The sequence below is a fragment of the Protopterus annectens genome, chromosome 4.part1, assembly GCF_019279795.1.
Source record: "Protopterus annectens isolate FY-2018-M chromosome 4.part1, PAN1.0, whole genome shotgun sequence".
Classification (NCBI taxonomy): Eukaryota; Metazoa; Chordata; order Ceratodontiformes; family Protopteridae; genus Protopterus; species Protopterus annectens.
The window spans coordinates 196,034,769-196,053,602 of NC_056734.1; the positions used below are offsets into that span (position 1 = coordinate 196,034,769).

Below are 18,834 nucleotides of genomic sequence, written 5' to 3' on the forward strand. Positions count from 1 at the left end.
CATGCAGTCCAGGGAGGTACGTTTCAAGTGATTCAATCCAACATGGACAATGACAGAGTCGTATTTGTACTTGTTGTGGAGTGACTTGAGTGCATGCGTTATGTGGCAGATCCTGGCACCGGACAGGCAGCTGACTGTAATTTTCTCCTTGGTCAACCTGGTGAGTGGGACATCAGTGTGTCTGACTATAGAGTCACCTATGACTAAAGTGTTGGGTACATTGTCCAACCTTAGGGGCTGTTGTTGGGTGGAACACTGGCGTTATGAACTTGTGAGCTATGTGTCACTTTGGTTATGACGTGTTTGTTTGTATTTCAGTTTCGGAGGCCCTTGTTGCTTGGGCAGGTTAATGTTAAGGGCCTCCGCATATGTGGGTTTAGTGTTGCTATGTGTGGGTGTTTAATGGTGTGGGTTTTGAAGGGCTATGTGTTGCTTGAGGTGTAGTGCAGGTGTTAACATTTTCCTTAGTTGTTGTGTCTTTCGGCTTTTCCCAGTTAGGGGCTGCCACAGCGGAACTCCGGTCCGCTAATGATTGGCAGTAGATTTTTATGTGCCAAGTTGCCAGCCCTGATGCACAACCTTCAACGAAGGTACGCCCATTCACGCATGTCTCCAGACAGAAGACGCTCTAACTGAGAATCGAACGGGACAACGTCTTACTGTCAGGCGACAGAGCTACCGCAGCACAACTGCCGCAGTTGTCTACTAAATATTTCCCTGCTGTCATGGGTTAAATATATCTTTTTTTTTTCGGGTTGTAAATTCCAGACTGTGCCTGAAAAAAATGTTCCACTCAGATTGGCTGTTTACCACAGCAAACAAATAAATATTGAAGGCATTACCTCTCAACTGTACAGATTTCTCAGAATGTCCAGATTTTTGCCTCATGTTTTTGGTATGTTCCTAATACAATGTATGGTTTTCTGGCAAATCAATGAGGAATAAAGTCAGTAAATTATGATAGACATTTGAGTTTCAGACTTTGTATTTTTCCGAAAATGAATGGTAACACAAATCCTGTTATTCTAACAACGTTCTAAGTTTATAGGAGCAATATTTAAATCTAGTTTTGGGCACCCCCCCCCCCAATTATTTTTGGTTTGGTCCAGACTTCTTGTGATTACAGTTTGAGAGGTACGTTAATATTTACAAAATGTGATTTTTACATTACCAGTGATGCGTTTTGCTTTCGTTTAAACCGTAGTAGACAACTGCATTTCACACGCGACCAAGGTAGGCCATTTATAACCTGGTTAAAAATATATATATATATATATATGTGTGTGTGTGTGTGTGTGTGTGTGTGTGTGTGTGTGTGGGTGTGTGTGTGTGTGTGTACACACACACGCACAGTCGCACACACACCTCTAACTTAGTAAATAAATCACGTTGAAAGAGCAGCGTATTAATATTGCTATAGCAACAACGGGACGCTAAATGGACTGGGTCAAGAGAGAGAGAGAGACTTCGTGGGGGTACTCTATTTAATTTAAGCGACAGAAAAATACACAGTTAAACAAAATTAGACCAGTTCTTGTGTGCGCAGTCATGATTTAATCACGTGTAGCTTTCATTTATTTGGTGACGAGATGGTATGGTGTACTTGTGAGAACAAGTATAGGACTGTATTAATAGTGGTATAGTCCTTGCTGCTGGCACAGTGGCAGCCCTGCCAGACTAACTGAGCTGTACACTTTTGTGGAGCTCTAAAGGGAGACGTTAGCGGGTACTGCTAGTGTTTACTTTCACAGGACAAGATGAGGTGAGGGTATGCGTGTGGCCTCCTCTTGTATTTATGCCATACATACTTGGCGAATTAAGTTATCAAAAGTCGGGACCGAAGTTAACAATTGGGTGAGTGGTACAGTGCTATACAGTTGGAGCGTGTACGTGTTTTGAAGAATTTAGATTATGGATGTAGCCAGGCATACTGTTTGTACTCTAAAGGGTACATTTTTTTTTTCTGACCATATTGGAAACATTTGGGGTTTATTCAGAAATATTACTTCAATAACTATATAGATAAATGCCCTTAAAACATGTATGAAGTTTTCTTACAGAGAGGATTGCAAACCAAAAAGCAAGACCTCTAGTTTTTGACTGAACGGTTAAAAATGTTACACACGTTGTTTTTTTTTGTTTTTTTTTTGGGGGGGGGGGGGCAATAAATGAATGATATGACCATTTTTTAAATGGCAGGTAGATGGGGGAGGGTAGCAGTAGGCATCTGTGAGTACAAAATGGAATTCACTGGCTACACCCCTGATCTAGATGTAGTTTATCAGTACCAGTGTGCAATACATTGCGGGGTGGCATTATCTCTCAACTATTCCTAATTTTGCTTCATGTTTTTGCAGTACCCTTCGTAACATTTTTTTTAAATTTTCTGGTAAATCAGTGAGGATTGCAGCCATTCAGTAATGCCAGGCATTTCAGTTTCTTACATCTTATTGTTCAGAAAATACAGGTTGATGCAAACCCCTCTTTTCTATTGGGTCTATGTCAGGTGATCTAGTTTTTGGAAACTCGAAAAAAATATCGAAGAGACCATATGATTAAGTTTCTGAAAACTTGAACATCACCCCCAATCTACTTTTTTTGTGTTTTTGCAGGGGGGGGGCAAGCCCCCCTGAACTCCCCATGTGGAGGGCTGCTCCCCCACCTCCCCCTGCAAATTATATATACCAACTCCGAGATTGCACCACAGTGAGGAAAAGGGTAAATTTCCCTGATCTTCGATGTACATCTTCATTTAAAAGCTTTGAGTTTTCAAAAACTCGATCATATGGACTCAAGTATATGGAGTTTGAGTCTCTGAAAACTCGATCAACTGATAGGGACCTGTTCTATTAGATTTTAAAATGAATCTGAATAAATAAAGTTGTCTTTGATTTTAGGACATTGTTCCCTTACTTTATTTATTTATTTATTTTTGGTTTGCCCCTGACTTTTGAGTAAAGAAGTTGAGAGTTATTTGATGTGGTGAGCCAGCCTGACAATTTGCCAGTGTAACAAGTTTTGCTTTGTGGGATGTTGCCTATGCAAAGCAAGTTGTCTAGCTGCATCAGGAAAGCTGTAAGATGCTGCCATGAAGGCTGCCGTTTAGATTCAGGCATCTTTTGCTGTATGGTGTACAGTCGTTTCAGTGGTCTTCCACAGTATTGTTTTTATAATCTCTGTACACCCACAGCAATGAAGGCTTTGCTTTCCCATAACAACAGATACCCTGTGCAGCTATCAGTTTTTCATATCCATAAGACCAGCTCTGGTTTTATTTATTTTCTTTTTGTAACTAAAGTGTCCATATGAGCCAGATTTACATTTGAGGCATGGGGAGAGAGGCTTCACCTATGTAACAAAATTGCATTAGCACATCAAACACAAATAAAATTATATGGCTGTATTAAAGTCTATAAATACAGCTTGATAGTAGGTTGGCTGCATGGCACAGAGAGATGAAGCCATGATTATATCCCAAACAATTTGGATTGGATTAGTGACCTGGGTGCTGGTTGAGTGAGTTTGGGAGGGATAGGAGTGTATGACTGATAGTGTCCTGATGATCCTTTGGGGAGGGGAGTGGTCCTTCATCAGAAGCACATGTGAAGAATGATCTCATGTGTGCATTCCTGACATGTGCAAGCTCTGCCAAGAAGTGCATCACAGTTTGTCCACATTCAGTGTGTATGCAGAAGTAGCTAACTGTGGTTGACACAGCATAATGGGTATTGAGAGATGCCCATGTGGTATGGCAACATGGGGAAGGAGTTATGATGATTGCGAAAGAAATATGCTGACCACTGCTTGATGACTGTTGTGATCTGTGGTTCTCACATTCGTTGCGCAGCATCCAGAAAGTGGATTCACTTCCAGGTCTGTTACTCTTCACTGTGTCTTTACTGCTCCTTAGAGATGTCCTTAGAATGAGAGACTTATCTTACCACTGTTGCACTGATGATTATTGGGTTTACTTCTCTTTCCCTTGTGAACTTATGACCAATGTATATTCCTGAACACTTCCAAAACAGAAGCTTTGGCTATTCATGCCAAACTGGGAGATTCATTTGCCTTGTCCTTTTTATCATTTATTCTTTATGGAAGCAGGCAGTTGGGTTTTCTCATAAGTGACTTAAGAACTAGGTGTCTGATGTAATTAAATCTTGTTTCCATCTGAGGAACACTGCTTGATGTCCCTAGAAAACCTCACCAAGGATTTATTGTGCTTAGCTGAGACATAGTTTACATTAAAATATTTAATATTTTAATTATACACCTGAAGGATCACTACAAATCTGTAAATGTTCAATGTAAAACAGTTCTTTTCACAGGGATTGACCTGATGTGGTGGCTATTCCACCACACCCTCGATCTCTGTCAAAGTTCCATAAACTCTGAGAAAAAAGGAAATGTGAAAAACAAATATAAAACTTTCTTCTTTCCTGTTCTTTGGCTCCTGAAATTTAGAACCAAAATCCCAGTATTTTCAAGAAAGGAAGTTGTGATGTAATAAAAGATTTACTTACTGGTACTTATTGCTAGATTATTCCCACACTGTGGAAGCTTCATTGGTAAACTGCGTGTCTTGGATCTCCTGGTCTGCATTCTTTCACCCATCAAGCACTGCACCTCTTGAACTTACTACCTCAGGGGCTTAGGGAGATGCCACCTGCATCTTACATTCCTGAATAATTCTCAAATCACAAACTCAGACAATGTTGTATAATAAAGACAAGAAAGAGCAAAAGATAAATGATTTACATTATATAAAATAGCAAATAATAGAACAATCAGCAAGAACTTGTTAGACTGTAAAATGAACAATGACAAATAGTGTCATTGCAACTTATTTACAAAGTTGAAAGTCAAAGCAAACTAAATAGGGGCTATAGACAGACAGATAATGGTAGCAAATGTTACAAAACAAAAGATCTCAGTAGGCTTAACATCTATTCTTATAAACAAGCAAGTTGCTGACACAAGTAATAATTTCATGAAATTAAGCATTCTTTGAGGAATTATTACCTCATAGATTTGACACCATAAACAAAGATCCCACTGGCTGTAACATGGGCATAATTAAACAAGCTGCCCGCAAAACTATATACAGTAGTGTTAAAAGTAGTTACCTAAATAAAGCTTTGAGTCTGCACAAAGCTTTGAATTCACATGACCATAAAGGCATCCCTTACATCTTATTTACTTAACCTGGCCTTTGGCAGCATCCTTTAAGACCAGCAGCTGTTTTGGCCTTGCTTCACCATTTGTTTTAACATTTAATTTATGTGTTTTATCTTGGCTAGTTTTGTTTTAATTGTTTTATTGTTCACAGTGCTTAATAATAGACATTTGAATAAATCTGAATTTGAAGTTGAAAGGGTTAACCTGTGAATGATGAGGGCTTGGTGTTCATTGGAAGGGGGTTGGGATAAAACAGATAAAATACACATTGAAATGAAGTCATGTCAGCAGTATAAATTAGCATAACTTAGGCAATGTGGTAGGAACATTCCAGTCTGCATGTTCTAACTTTTGCAAAGTATGCACTTTATATGAAGCACCACAGAAACATCATTTATCAAGCATCTGTATACTGAAGTAAATGCAAAGTGCAGAGCCACTGTGCAATCATATTCAGTATGTAAAAAAATCTTTTATATCTGAAAGAATTAAGACGGATAATTACACGCCAGCCTAAAAAAGAAAAAATCTGCTGATATATGGATCCAGGGTATGAAGTTAGAATGGTCAAACAAAATGAAGATGATAGTTGATTTAGTGTAAACAGTGCATAGGATATTAGGGAATGTATGTAGGGAGAGTGTAGGAGGAACAGAAAAAAAACACTGCAAAGAAAAAAAACAAAGGCAGATAACTAGAAATATGCAAAGAGATAAAGAAAGAACAGTTTGAGGAGCTTTAGATGAAGAACAAGGTGAAAAAGCAGAGTTGCATGAGTTGTAAAGGTTAGTACCGATGTTATAAAGTTCCTGTCGTCATCCAGTGAACTGTACTTGTGTGTGTTTCACGTACTGAATTGAGTTTACATATGCAACCTCCTTTAGCATGCTGCATGCTGCCTGCTTTTCTGAAATGCAGACACAACAAAGCAAAAGTAAAAGTCACTATCATACTGATGCCACCGTGAGGGCCACTAAGGTAATTTCGCAGAATCACAGGGAGTTGTAAAACTCATTTCAGTTGTTATTTGAGTTTTGGTACAATCTCCATTCATTTGCATTGAGTTTCATTAAAAAAGATGTGTGTGTGTGTGTGTGTGTGTGTGTGTGTGTGTGTGTGTGTGTGTGTACACACACACACACACATATATACATATATAAAATTCTGTTTTGTTTCATCGATTTGTGAATTTGTCAACTGCTAAAACATTGATTCATATTCCATCAAAATACCAGCATGAGTGCTGCAGGAAGGAAAAATCAGTCCTCCATGCAAAACCTATGCAAAAAAAAAAAAAAAAAGAATTTGTATGAGTAATGATGAAATTGGTTTAATTAATTGTTTTCTGACTCATTTTAGAAAATATTTTCTAATTCAAGATAAGATTTTAAAAAAGAAGTAGGAGTTGTGCTGCTTCAGTGGTGTAGAGGGACAAAGCCCTGACTACAGCCTAACTAACCTAGGTTTGAGTAGCATCTCAGTTGACAGATGGAGGGGCAGGGAAGGGAGGAGCATGCCCATCCTAGGTGGGAGAGTGTTCATTGCTACACCCCATAAGTGGCAGCATGGGTAAAGTGGGAAGTTGCTCTCAGACACACTCAATGAGTGTGGGAGATGTGAGGAAAGGGAAGTGGGTACGGAATTAAAAAAAAATCTTTCCACCCGGACAGAAGCACAGATAAGATGAGCCCCCAGGAGGCCCTTAGGATCCATGACCAGCCCAACAGTACTGGAGTAAATCCAGGCAGGTAGGAAGATGGCTGGATGACCCATCATGGAAGTAGGGCACTGGGAGAATGGGCCAGTACAAATGAGGTCCAAGAGGAACAAAAAAGAACAAAAAAGCAGAAGTAGGAGTTGTGACGGGGATGGTAATGACTCCTCTTATACAAATGTGTTCTTGGTCCATTGGGAAGCCAGGATAATCATCCATTTGGTTTTGTAATTAACATCTAGTATTATATTTGCATTTTACTGATGATGTTTTTATGTTACCAAAAGGAGATGAAAGATTGTTGGCAAAGTTCACTGAAAAAAAACTAATAATAGTACACAATATTTATTTGTCTTTTGTTGATGGGGTGTGTTCCACTAGGCTAGTAGACCCTTTTCAGGGACTTGGGGAAATTTGGCCAGGGCACCTGGGAACTTTTCCTACTCTTTCTGGGCACTAGGTGGTGCCAGAGAGCTGCCTATAGTACTTAGAGAATTCCAATATGGAGGAGTAAAGGAGAAACAGGCTGAGAGTGGTGTGCTACAAAACACTGAAATATTGTAAACAGACTCTTTAAGAGAGAAGATTGTTGTTACAGAGTTGGGGAAGGTGGTCTGCAGTCTTCAGTGTTGATGGAAATGATGAATCAAGATAAGCTATATGCTGATGAGGGACCAAGCTGGAGTATTATGGTGGATGGCATGCTGGGAGAGATAGCAGAGGAGTGCTGTGGAGAAAATATACTTTTTGTATACTGATTATACCCGCGGTAGTGGTGCTGCGGTAGCGTTGTCGCCTCACAGCAAGATATTGCCATGTCCAATTCTCAGCTAGAGTGTCTTCTGTGTGGAGGCATGCATGAATGGGCGTGCCTTCATTGAAGGTTGTGCATCAGGGCTGGTAACTCGGCATGTAAAAATCCACTACCAAACATTAGCGGACCGGAGTTCCGCTGAGGCGACCCCTAACCGGGATAAGCTGAAAGACACAACAACAACTGGGGAAATACCTTGTCAGACTGTTCTCTAGTTATGCTCATTGTATATATTGTACATAATGTTATCTGTTTGTTCATCTCAGGAATGGGCAATGCTGCAAATTGGAATTTTAACTACTGTAACATTTCTACCATTCACTTGTAACCATTTTAAGTTTTGTCATTTTTCATCTCTCTTGCATTTATATTGTAATTGCATGCTCAGGTAATTTGTTTGTTTTTATTCTGTAATGTTTATGGAGCTTTTCTCCCCAGAACTCCACTGAAAATGGACACTTGTTGTCCAGTCGGACTATCCTGGATAACAAATATTAAATAAATAAATAACTAAATAAATAAATAAAATTTGAGTCATGGGATGAGTATATATTTTCAGAATTTGGGGCTTCAGTTAAGGAAGAAAATAAGTGTGCTATTCAGAACATCTGACATAGATGAACTTGAGTTAAAGACTTTTTTCTATTTATAATAAGGTGCATGAGATTAAAAAGTGTGATGAAAGAAATGCTGAGGAGTGGGGGGTATGGGTGTCACTGAAGGTACATGAGGGAAAGATACAGTCATATATAACTTCAAATGTGAAACAGGGAACAATGAAGTATTGGGGTCAACTTAAAGCATGTATTTTTTTGGTTTGTTTTTGTGGAGATGAGAAGCACTTGGTACAAGACTGCAATAAAAGAAGATATGGTCATTGAAGGGAAAGGGGACATACCACAACAATTATAGGCCTAAGTGTAGAAAATGCAGTGAATTTAGACATTTTTGGTTTTACTGATCTTTAGTGGAAAAAGAAGGGTTAGGAGAAGAACAGAATTATTTCAGAAGAAACAATCTGAGGATAATATAATGGAATGTATTAGTGGATAAAGTATTATGGGGAAAATAATTAAAGTAGAAAATATACCTAGTATGGAGAAGGATGATGAGAATGAAGTAGGAAATGTTTTACAGACAGAAATAAAATGAGATAACAGAAGAACAAGAAGAAAATGGTGATGAATCATTTGGGTCGGTACGGAGAAGTAAAAGAAAAATAAACAGTGGAAATACAAAACATGCAAAAAGGGAAAGGGATGACTTAGGAGTATTAGCACTAAATATAAACAGTATTTGATATTATATTAAAGGTGTTGTAGTGGCTGAATGGTGGAAAACAAATGGAGTGTATGATTGTTAGATATGAGACTTTTGAAGAAAGAAAAATGAAAAAAACTGAGGAAATATGGGGGAAAAGATTATGTTCAGTGGTATGTTCAGGAGTTTTGGAAGACTATTGGTATGTGATATAAGGAAAAGGAAAAGATGTGTAAAAATAATTGTAGTTTATGCATACACCAATATGACAAAGAGGAAAAAGATGTTTGTGGAGTTTACATTTTTTTGTACTATTAAATATGTCAGTAATTTTTGTAGGAAATTTTAAGTGCAAATTAAGAAAGAAGAGGGGAAAATAAAACAAGATATTAACGTAATAAAAGTTATAAGACATGAAGGCCGAAATAGAAAAACATAGAGAATGGGCATATAAAAGGGGAACTTTTAGAAATGAATAGATTACGAGTGATTTTCAAAAGATTTGAAAGAAATAATTAGTGGTTAGAAATTACTACATTTTCCAATCATACAGCTGTATGGGCTACAGCAGAAGATGACAGAGAAGTAATAAAATCAGGGAAGGGAATAAAAAGATAGACTAGAGAGATTGCTAAAGGGGAGAATAATATTGTATGGGAACCTCATATGGCAACAAGACTACATTATAAAAACTGGACAGCGTGATGGCGTACTTGGAAAGAAAAATACAAGAACATATTTTGATTGTTAAAAAAGAGTGAACTAAAGGAAAGGGGGAGTTTATAATGAAAGTATAAAAAAGATTTGACAAGAAATAGAACAATCTGGTGACAGAATAAAAGACACAGAAAGACAGCTGTATGAAAAAGTAGAGAAATGTTACAAATATGTTGTTTAGACAAAGATTTTTTAAAGGAAACAAAGAAGATGTTTTACCATTTTTGTGAAAAGAGTTAAAGTAAGTAAAGGAAGAATGGATGCAGTGTTTGATGAAGAAGGAACTATTAGATGTAGACCGAGAGAAATTATGGACATTGTGGAAAAGTTTGTGCATAGAATGTGTGAAAAGAAAACAGTACAAGAAGAAGTATGGATTGTAAAAAAAACATTTGAAAATGTTAAGAATTCTCAAGAAAAGGAGATTACTATGAGAGAAGTGGAAGAAATAATACAAGAATCTGCACCAGGAATAGATGGATTAAGTTATGATTATTATAAAGCGATGAATGAATATCAGAAAGTAATATTCTGTAAAATATTAAATGGATAGAGAAAGGAATGACAGATGAAGGGATTTGTGGTGGAGTAAAAAGTTAAATGGAAAAAAGGTGATGAAAAGATACAAAGAAATTGGAGATGGATAGCACTGAGAAATACAGATGATAAAATCTTTATGAAAATAATACAAAAAGGATGCAAAAGGTGTGGGATGAAGTTACAAGATTAAGGGTTTTCAAAGTCAAGGGAGGCACACAAATGAAATGTTAATAATAAAAGTAGTAACAGGTATAATTTTGAAAGAAAATAAGAAAGTAAGGTTAGTGATATGTCATGTGGCAAAAGCATTTGATAAGGTTAGCCATGAAACTATATGGAAGATTCTAGAGATATATGGGATAGGAACAAAAATTAATGTTTTAAAACTATGGTATGAAATGTCATGGGTGAAAGTTATGATAAATGGATGGCTGTGAGAAAAGATAAAAAATAAGAGATGAGTTAAACAAGAATGTCCATCATGTAAGTGTCTGTACTAGTAATAAATGCAAAAATATAAACATGTACAGTATGTGTGAAGTGAAAGTAGCAAAATGGGAGACAGGAAATGGAGTTATGATATGTATTTGTCTGTCATATGCATATGGTTTAGTAATTGTGGTTAAAAATAAGATATGGGCAAGTGAAATAATGATATGAGTGGAGAATTTATTAAAGAGAGATGTCTTATACTTTGGAATGGCAAAAAGCAAAGGGTTTGGTAAAACTAAGAAAATAAGTGAAATATATTATAATAGCAATTAAATAAGTGTATTAGGAGTGAAATTTGTAGAGTAAGAACATGTAATAATACAGTGGAAAATAATATTGGAAGAAAAAAATGTCATGGTGGAGAATTTTTAATCTAAAAAGGTGTATATGTGCAGTTCATGCATACATATTAAAAAAAACTAACATTTTTAGTGGGTTGTACATCTTTCCAGATAAAATGGAGAAAGAGAGGTTAGAAATATTTTTTAATTTTATATGGGTATCAAGACTAAATCTATTGTAAAGAGGTGATATATGCAATAAAATAAGAAGGATGCTAAAATTTAAAACTGTATCACAGTAAGACGTTGTCCTGTTCGATTCTTAGCTAGAGCGTCTTCTGTGTGGAGACATGCGTGAATGGATGTACCTTCGTTGAAGGTTGTGCGTCGGGACTGGCAACTCGGCACGTAAAAATCTACTGCCAATCATTAGCGGACCGGAGTTCCGCTGTGGTGACCCCTAACCGGGAAAAGCCAAAAGACACAACAACATTGTACTTAACATAGTTTCATAGGTTCATAAGTGAGTACTAGGCTAGTTCCCTTTGTGGGACATTTTAAACTTATCCAGTTTCCCTTTTTGTGCTCAAATTAACCTATCTCATTAGATTAGAGATTGGTCTTACCCTTCCTAAGGGTGATAATTATATATTGCCCCTAATAAGAATGACTGGGATCATACCACCGATAATTTGAGGAGACCTATGCATGAGATAAAGCATTTTGGAAATAAATAGAAATAAAACATAAAGGCTAAAACATCTTTGCATTTTTTTCTGGGTAATAAAGTAGGTGAAAGAGGGAGAGTTACAAATGAATGGGAAATGTTATATGCAAGGTATGAAGACGTATTGGAATAAAAAGGAGTGAAAAGTATTGGTATACAAGAAAATATGGAAAGAAAAGATATGAGAATAAAACAAAATGAAGATTAATGAGACTGATGGAAACAGAAAATTATTGTATAACAATGTTATGGAGAAATATTATATAGTATATCCTTGCAAGGAATTAAAAGAAGATGTAAAACTGCTATAAAGAAGCGAAGGAAAAGGTTTGAAATTTTTTATGAAGCAGGAGATTTCCTATGGAGAATTTTGTTGGATAGGTTTCCAGTTGAAATGTTGGTTACAATGAAATATAACGTACTGGAAGAAAGAAATGCGATAAGTGCATGAGGAAGAAATGACAAAACGCTGTTTCTAGAATTTAAAAATGAACAGTTTTGGAGAAGTTGTAAAAAGGAATATCAGTGATAAAAATGTATAAATATAACAATGGATATGATATCAGATGATCGAAGTTCCAAAAATTTGAAAATAATATGGTCGGGACCATATGATCGAATTTTCGGAAATTCGAACATTAAAAAAAATAAAAACAAAAAGGTTTTTTTTTTTTACATTTTTGCAGGGCAGCAAGCCCTCTGCACCCCCACACCCCCTGCAAATTAAATATACCGACTCCAAGATCGCATTGTGTTGACCAAAGGAAATATGAGACATCTACATTCTTTCAATATAAACCTATCTTCCATGCCAACATATACCAGTCCATCAAAACTACCTCTGACATCGCAATATGCAGACACCAACATTTCTTCATTGTAAACCTACCTTACACAACAACACAAAAATCCCATTACAACAACCTGTATTTAATTTTAAATAAAATAAACTTACCATAAAGTCTCCATAAACAAAACAAGCAGTCTACATAACTCTGCCATACTGCCAAACCGATGTACTACAATTCCTTAAAAATACACTGCACCTTTCTCCAACTTCCCATTAATATTCAAACTACAAGCACACTACAATTCTTTAAAACTACAAAACACTACACTTACCACTTGTAAACATAGAAAACACCTCACCCCAATCTACTTTTCGGCATTCTGACCTTCGGTTATCTGCGCTTTCAGTATTTTGGTATTTCGTTGTTCTGGTCTTGATATTCTGAAGTTCGGCATTATAGGATCTGTTAATTCAAAGTAGATCCATATATATATATATATATATATATATATATATATATATATATATATATATATATATATATATATATATAGAGAGAGAGAGAGATAGATAGATATATATCTATTTATATATATACACATACAGAAAGTATGTGAAAGAAAAATATGTAAAATTGAAAAAAGGTAGTTTATAGCTCTCTGGAGATTATGGAAAAGATGTGAAAATTATCGTATAATAAAAATAGAAGTGATAAAGATGTGCTAGATGAAATAAATGATGATTGAGGAAAAAAGGATGGGGATAAATAAAAATTTTAAAGAATAGCTGATGGCTTAGAAAAATAATTTTTTTTGTGTTTTTTCTTGAAATGATGAAAATGGAAATAATTGTTTTTTTTCTGTATGTTAAGATGTATAAAAATATAAATAAATGCCAAGATATATGTTATGAATCTGAATATGAATGTGTAAATGACATAAAGAAGTGTAAATAATGAAAGATGTAAATATAACAATTCCTACTCTTTTTGATAGGTGTTTTGGAATCTTTTACATGGACCTGATTTATCACCAGTCAGTTTAAGTTGCACATCTCTAAAACTGTTATGCAGTTTTTGGATGTGGAAGTGTGCAAATCTGCCACTGTTGGGGTAACTGGGTCTACATTTAACTATCAGATAACATTTGCATAGAACAGTCATTTAGTAAACGTACATTTTTTTCAGCAGGGAAAGTAACTAGTTGCCCAACACTTCCTTGTCTCACACACTGCAGTATTTCAAACCCCCACACCCCCCAACTGTATATACCAACTCTGAGACCACAGTACAGTGGGGAAAAGGGCAGATGGGGAAGTGTTGGCCTACTAGTTACTTTCCCATTCCCTGAATGGACTTTCATTAGATAGGGTTTGATGTTTAGCCATTCGATGCAAATGTCATTCAATGGCTAAACATAGACCCAGGGTAACTTGGATACAAGATTATACAAAAAGGAATGCTACATTAATAGTTTATTACATTGGCAGAGAAGTTGCTGTAGAGCATGAAGTTAAAAATTGTCAAGAGTCAAGCAATTAGAATAAGTAGATTTGAGTTTTTCAGGTGGATGACTACACTTGATGCTTACACAAAGGAGGTACCTTGAGTGTAAAATAAATGAAACTTTGGGTGGAGTAAGAAAGGACAGAGAATATTATATATGTGTCTGTACTGGCAATGAACGCAAAAATTCAAACGTACTTGGGAAAAGAAATAAAGGAGATGGGAAATGGAGTTTTGCTACAGATTTGTTTGTTATATCCATTTGATTTAGTGACTGTAGTTAAGCTAAGACATGGATAAGTGAAGTGATGGTATGAGTGCAGGAATTATTAAAGAAAGGTGGGTTACAATTAACTCATTCAAAACTAAAATGTCTTTTTTGTATACTTCCAGTTCACACCTATACTTCTCTTCCGGCGTCAAGAATTCTTTTGGGTTTGTCTTCTTTAACTAAGTGGCTTACCAGTTAATAACAGACTATATTAGAAAGAGCAAGGTATTATTAACAAAATTATACTAATATTGTTAGTCTTGAATGTCTGGCAATGGAGAAATTCATCTTTGTTTGCCACTTATTGTTCATACTTTCTTATTTATGTTCATATTTTCATAACTGAGAGACCTACATTTTATTGAGGTGTATGGTATGAAACACTGATGCTGTGGACTTGACAATTCAGTGGAAATGCTGGTTTACATCACATTGTTCTGGAGATATTGCTAGTTGTTTGTTAGCAATTATGAAAATAAGGAATATTTCCATGTGTACTATAAAAACCAAGAGAATTACAAACTGTTGAATGACATTTTGCGAAAACTTAGATGTTGTCAAAGAAAACTGTCTTTCATGTTTGCACTGTACGCTGTACAGCTTGAGAGAAACACAATATTATTTGTACTGTTAATTATACAATTAAACGTGTTTTAATTTTTCTGTAAATATCTCAATGAACATGTAATGCCAGATGAATTTCTTGTTGTCAAAAATGTTCTTAGCAATATATGTCTAGACCTATGTCTAGGTTGTATAATTTTCAAGATATGAAAATTTGTGAAAGTTTTGAAAAAATATAATTTGGGGGTTGTGTGCATTATAATATATTACAATATTTATGGAAAAGACTATAAATGCACCAACTACTATTATTGTAAAAAATACTTCTTACTTATAATATTGCTGTTTGATCAGTTTTAATAGCTTTTACTGTTCACAAAATATTCACATTTGTTTATCTACTGCTTTTTAAGTTTATTATTCAGAAAATGCTCTGGAATGCAAGATGTGTGTAGGCTGCTAGAGGTGTGACATTCCACACCACATAGATATTAATGAGTTAAGACAAAAAACAAAGGGTTTATTGAAACAAAGAAAAATCAGTGGAATCTATTATACTAGAAATATTTTGTTGAGACTCTTCCTCTACAAGTCTAGATTTATTTTCCTTTCTGAGGTCAGTGTCACCATCCCGTCGTGTCTTTTTAAAGTTTATCCAGCTTGAGGTCAGTCTTTTGTAGAGTTTTCTGAGGGCCTATTTGACATGAGGTAGAAGGCACTGCCTCCTCTCCATCTTGCACAGGCAGTGAAGTTTCAGTGACTAATTATTCTCTTAAAAAGGTACCTCATACCAGTATAAATCAGTGTTACTTACTGTTTTTACCTTATTCACTGTTTTTGGCTTTTTTCATTTATGAACGTGATGCATAGAACCCTCCTTCTTCTGTTTATAGTCATGGAAGATTCACAAAAAACAGAAATATCACTGGAGTTCTGTTCAGGGTTAACTTGACTCATAATATCCATCACTCTCTCATTTTTCTTTCCTTTCCTTCCTTTTTTTCCTGCCTGCCACCTCTCTTTTTTTTTCAGAGTGATTGATTACCACCCTCTCATTGTCTTTTTCTTCTCAAGTTTTTTTCTCCCTTTGTCTCAGTGTAGGTGAACAACACCCTCTCAGTTTATTTTTCTTCTGAGGGTTGCTCTCCCTTTGCAAAGGTACCTCAGAAGAAAATTTATCTTCAGATGTACTTTTCTCCTTTCAGTACTGGCTGCATAGAACCTTCCCTTATTTGAGGTTTTAGTCTTATAGTGCTGTAACTAGGTTTAGAAATGTGACACTATTGCTTTCTCTTTTGTTATATTTCTGAAGTTTTTCTTATTGACAAGTTTCTCCTTCACAGCACTCATCTACTGCTTAGAGCTCTCCATTCTGGTCTTTCTGTTTTAGCTTGACAGAAAATTTCAAATTCTGCTCAGGTTATATATTTTCTACTTCCTAGTTTTCATTCCCTTGGACTACACCCTCTCAATGAGTGATTCATTTTTGTTCTGTTAGTCAATTCTACTCCCTGATCTGGAGCACTTTCTGGTTGATGTAACACATCATCTGATGTTGTAAATCTTTGTTCGTTAATTACTATTAGGACCTTGGTTTAGTCCTTGGAACTGATACGGCCATTTCCAAGCTCATGCCAGCCAAAAGCTCTCAGCTAAGACCTACTCATAATGCCCCTCTCCTAGTTACTCCAGATCTCGTTTGCTGCGTTCCCAGTCAGGCGTGCTAGCCATCTCTCTCAAAGCTAAGTAGAAAATTGTCATTTTTAAGATAGTTTATCTTCAAAATTGTTTATTTTTTAGTCAATTTAGCCTTTTTTCACTGTCGCCTATAACCTAATTCTGTTCCCTACCCTTTACCTTGGTAATTTAATTTCTACCATTATTGGTACTGTCCCTCTCTCCTGCATTTGACAGGCCCTTCCTTACCGCTTGTGGTATTTTTTAAATACCCATCGTTGATATTCTCTCATCTTTTTCTCTCCCTTATTTTGTTTTTTCTATAGGATAGCTTTGTTGCCTTACTGTGTCAGACACAGCTAAGTTGGGGTTTAAACAGTGTGACAAGTGTGGGCGTAAGATGCCTAACTCGGATACACATGCTCGTTGTGTCTACTGTTTGAGCGTGGATCATATTAAAGCTGACTGTGACATCTGTGCTAGTTTTAGTAATCGTACACTAGCAGAATGTAAAAATAAGCTTATTTTAAAAGGTTTAATCAAGACACTTTTTCAGAGGCTCTGTCTGGGTCGGAGGTCTCACCCCCTCCAAAGACCAAAAAACATAAGGAAAAATGGAGTCACTCGGTTCCTGTATCTCTGTCAGTTATGAAACCGAGTCGGCTCCATGCTTCGCCGGCACCCACAGCGCAGACCTCTTCGGCACCAGACTCTATATCTTCTCCCTCGTTGCCATCCATGATATTCACCCCTATTTCGGTTCCAGCCCCGGCACCACTGACTTTGATGCCGTCCTTGGATCCAACATTGGCTCCGATGACTGTACTTGCTTTGGCACCATCCCCGGCCATGGTGCCAACAGTTTCTTCGGCTCCATCGGCTCCAAAACTCGAATATCTGCCAAGGACAAGATACTCTCCAACTTACGACCCTTTTTTGGGGCAGAGGTTTAGCCCCTTTCTAGAAAGACCTGATTCTCCTTCAGCAGCCCCCTTTAGATCCACCAGGAGTTTTTCTGAATTAGATCTAGTGCGGGTTGTGGACCAGCTCCTGGCAGCTAAGGGATTGCCCATTCCAGCTAGACCTTCCATCCCTCTTGGCTCGGAATCTTTTACTACATCTTCCCCTGTTTATCCTCCTCTGGCCTCTGCCCAGATCCCAGAGATCTCGGTACCGATGTCCACTCCGATGCATACTGTCTCTGCACCGACAGCAGTTTTTCCCCTGTTGGCACCAACCACCCTTGCTGTATCGGCTCTGGTGGAGATGATGCTCTCTCGGAGCAGTGCTTTGACCGTCCATACCTTGGTACCTAGCCCGGCACCTATTTTCTTGCTGGCGCCATCTATGTCCATGGCTCCGACGGCTTCCAGTCCTCTCAGAGCTCCTCACTTGGAGGTGGGCTCCTCAGGGCTGGGTGTGACCCCAGTTCCAAGGTTGTCCTGTTCCGAGCTCCCATCCCTCCTCGGGTGGGCCTGCTGTCCAGGTGAGGGAGAGGGTCCTTCACTCCGAAGGTTCGCAGTCAGCACCAATGACATCAGTATCAGAACCCCCCCCCTAGCATGCACCTCTCCCAACCCTCTATTTTGGGACCCTGGGCACGGGAGTCACAAGAACCCCCTTTGAAGGGGACCCCTTCTCCGGAGTCTTCCTCAGAAGATCCCACTGGGGGGGCCACCCGAAAGAAACTGTGGAAGAGGAAGCACCTTGATTCCCCAGAGGAATCTATCACCAAAGACACTGATTGTGCTGAGGGGGAAGGGTCCCCATGGTCTCCCCCATATGACATCTCATTCAGAGACATTTTCAAAATCCTCAAGCAGCGGGGAGACTGGAAGTCCTCTAACCCTTCTTCTGAGGAATCAGTGTTCTTGCAGGCCTTCCGTGCCCGGCCATCTACTTCCTGGGTGACCCCACCGGCAGATGACCTTGTTAAGCTCATTGTACAGTGAGCCTGGAAGGCCCCGGACAACGTAGAACCTGTCTCCCGGAGGCCAGACAGAATTTTATCTACACCTGAAGACCAGTCCCACTGGTCCAAGCAGTTGACAGTTGATTCTATGGTCATGGTGGTGGCCACCAAGAGGGAACTGGCAGAAGATAGTTCCTCTCTCCATCCTCCAAACAGGGAGACCCAGACCATGGACAGACTAGGGAAGCGGACCTATGCTTCAGTGACCTTCGCTACATTTGGTCAGTGAACTATGTGGCACACTTTACTCGCCTCCAGAGAGACCTAATTTCCAAAATGTCTTCCTCTTTAGTGGGGGTACTGCTTGATGAGGTGCATGATACTGTTGCCTCA

At 37.6% G+C, this 18,834-nt stretch overlaps 1 protein-coding gene across 1 annotated transcript in view; it reads left to right on the forward strand.

Moving 5' to 3' along the window:
* Positions 1 to 1,637: 1,637 nt before the first annotated feature.
* The window catches only part of ANKMY1 (ankyrin repeat and MYND domain containing 1), a 1,970,922-nt gene continuing 1,953,725 nt past the window's right edge, over positions 1,638 to 18,834 (forward strand). The window contains exon 1 of the mRNA XM_044070101.1: positions 1,638 to 1,854. The gene's annotated coding sequence lies outside the window, so the exon portion shown is untranslated. The remainder of the gene's footprint in view (positions 1,855 to 18,834) is intronic.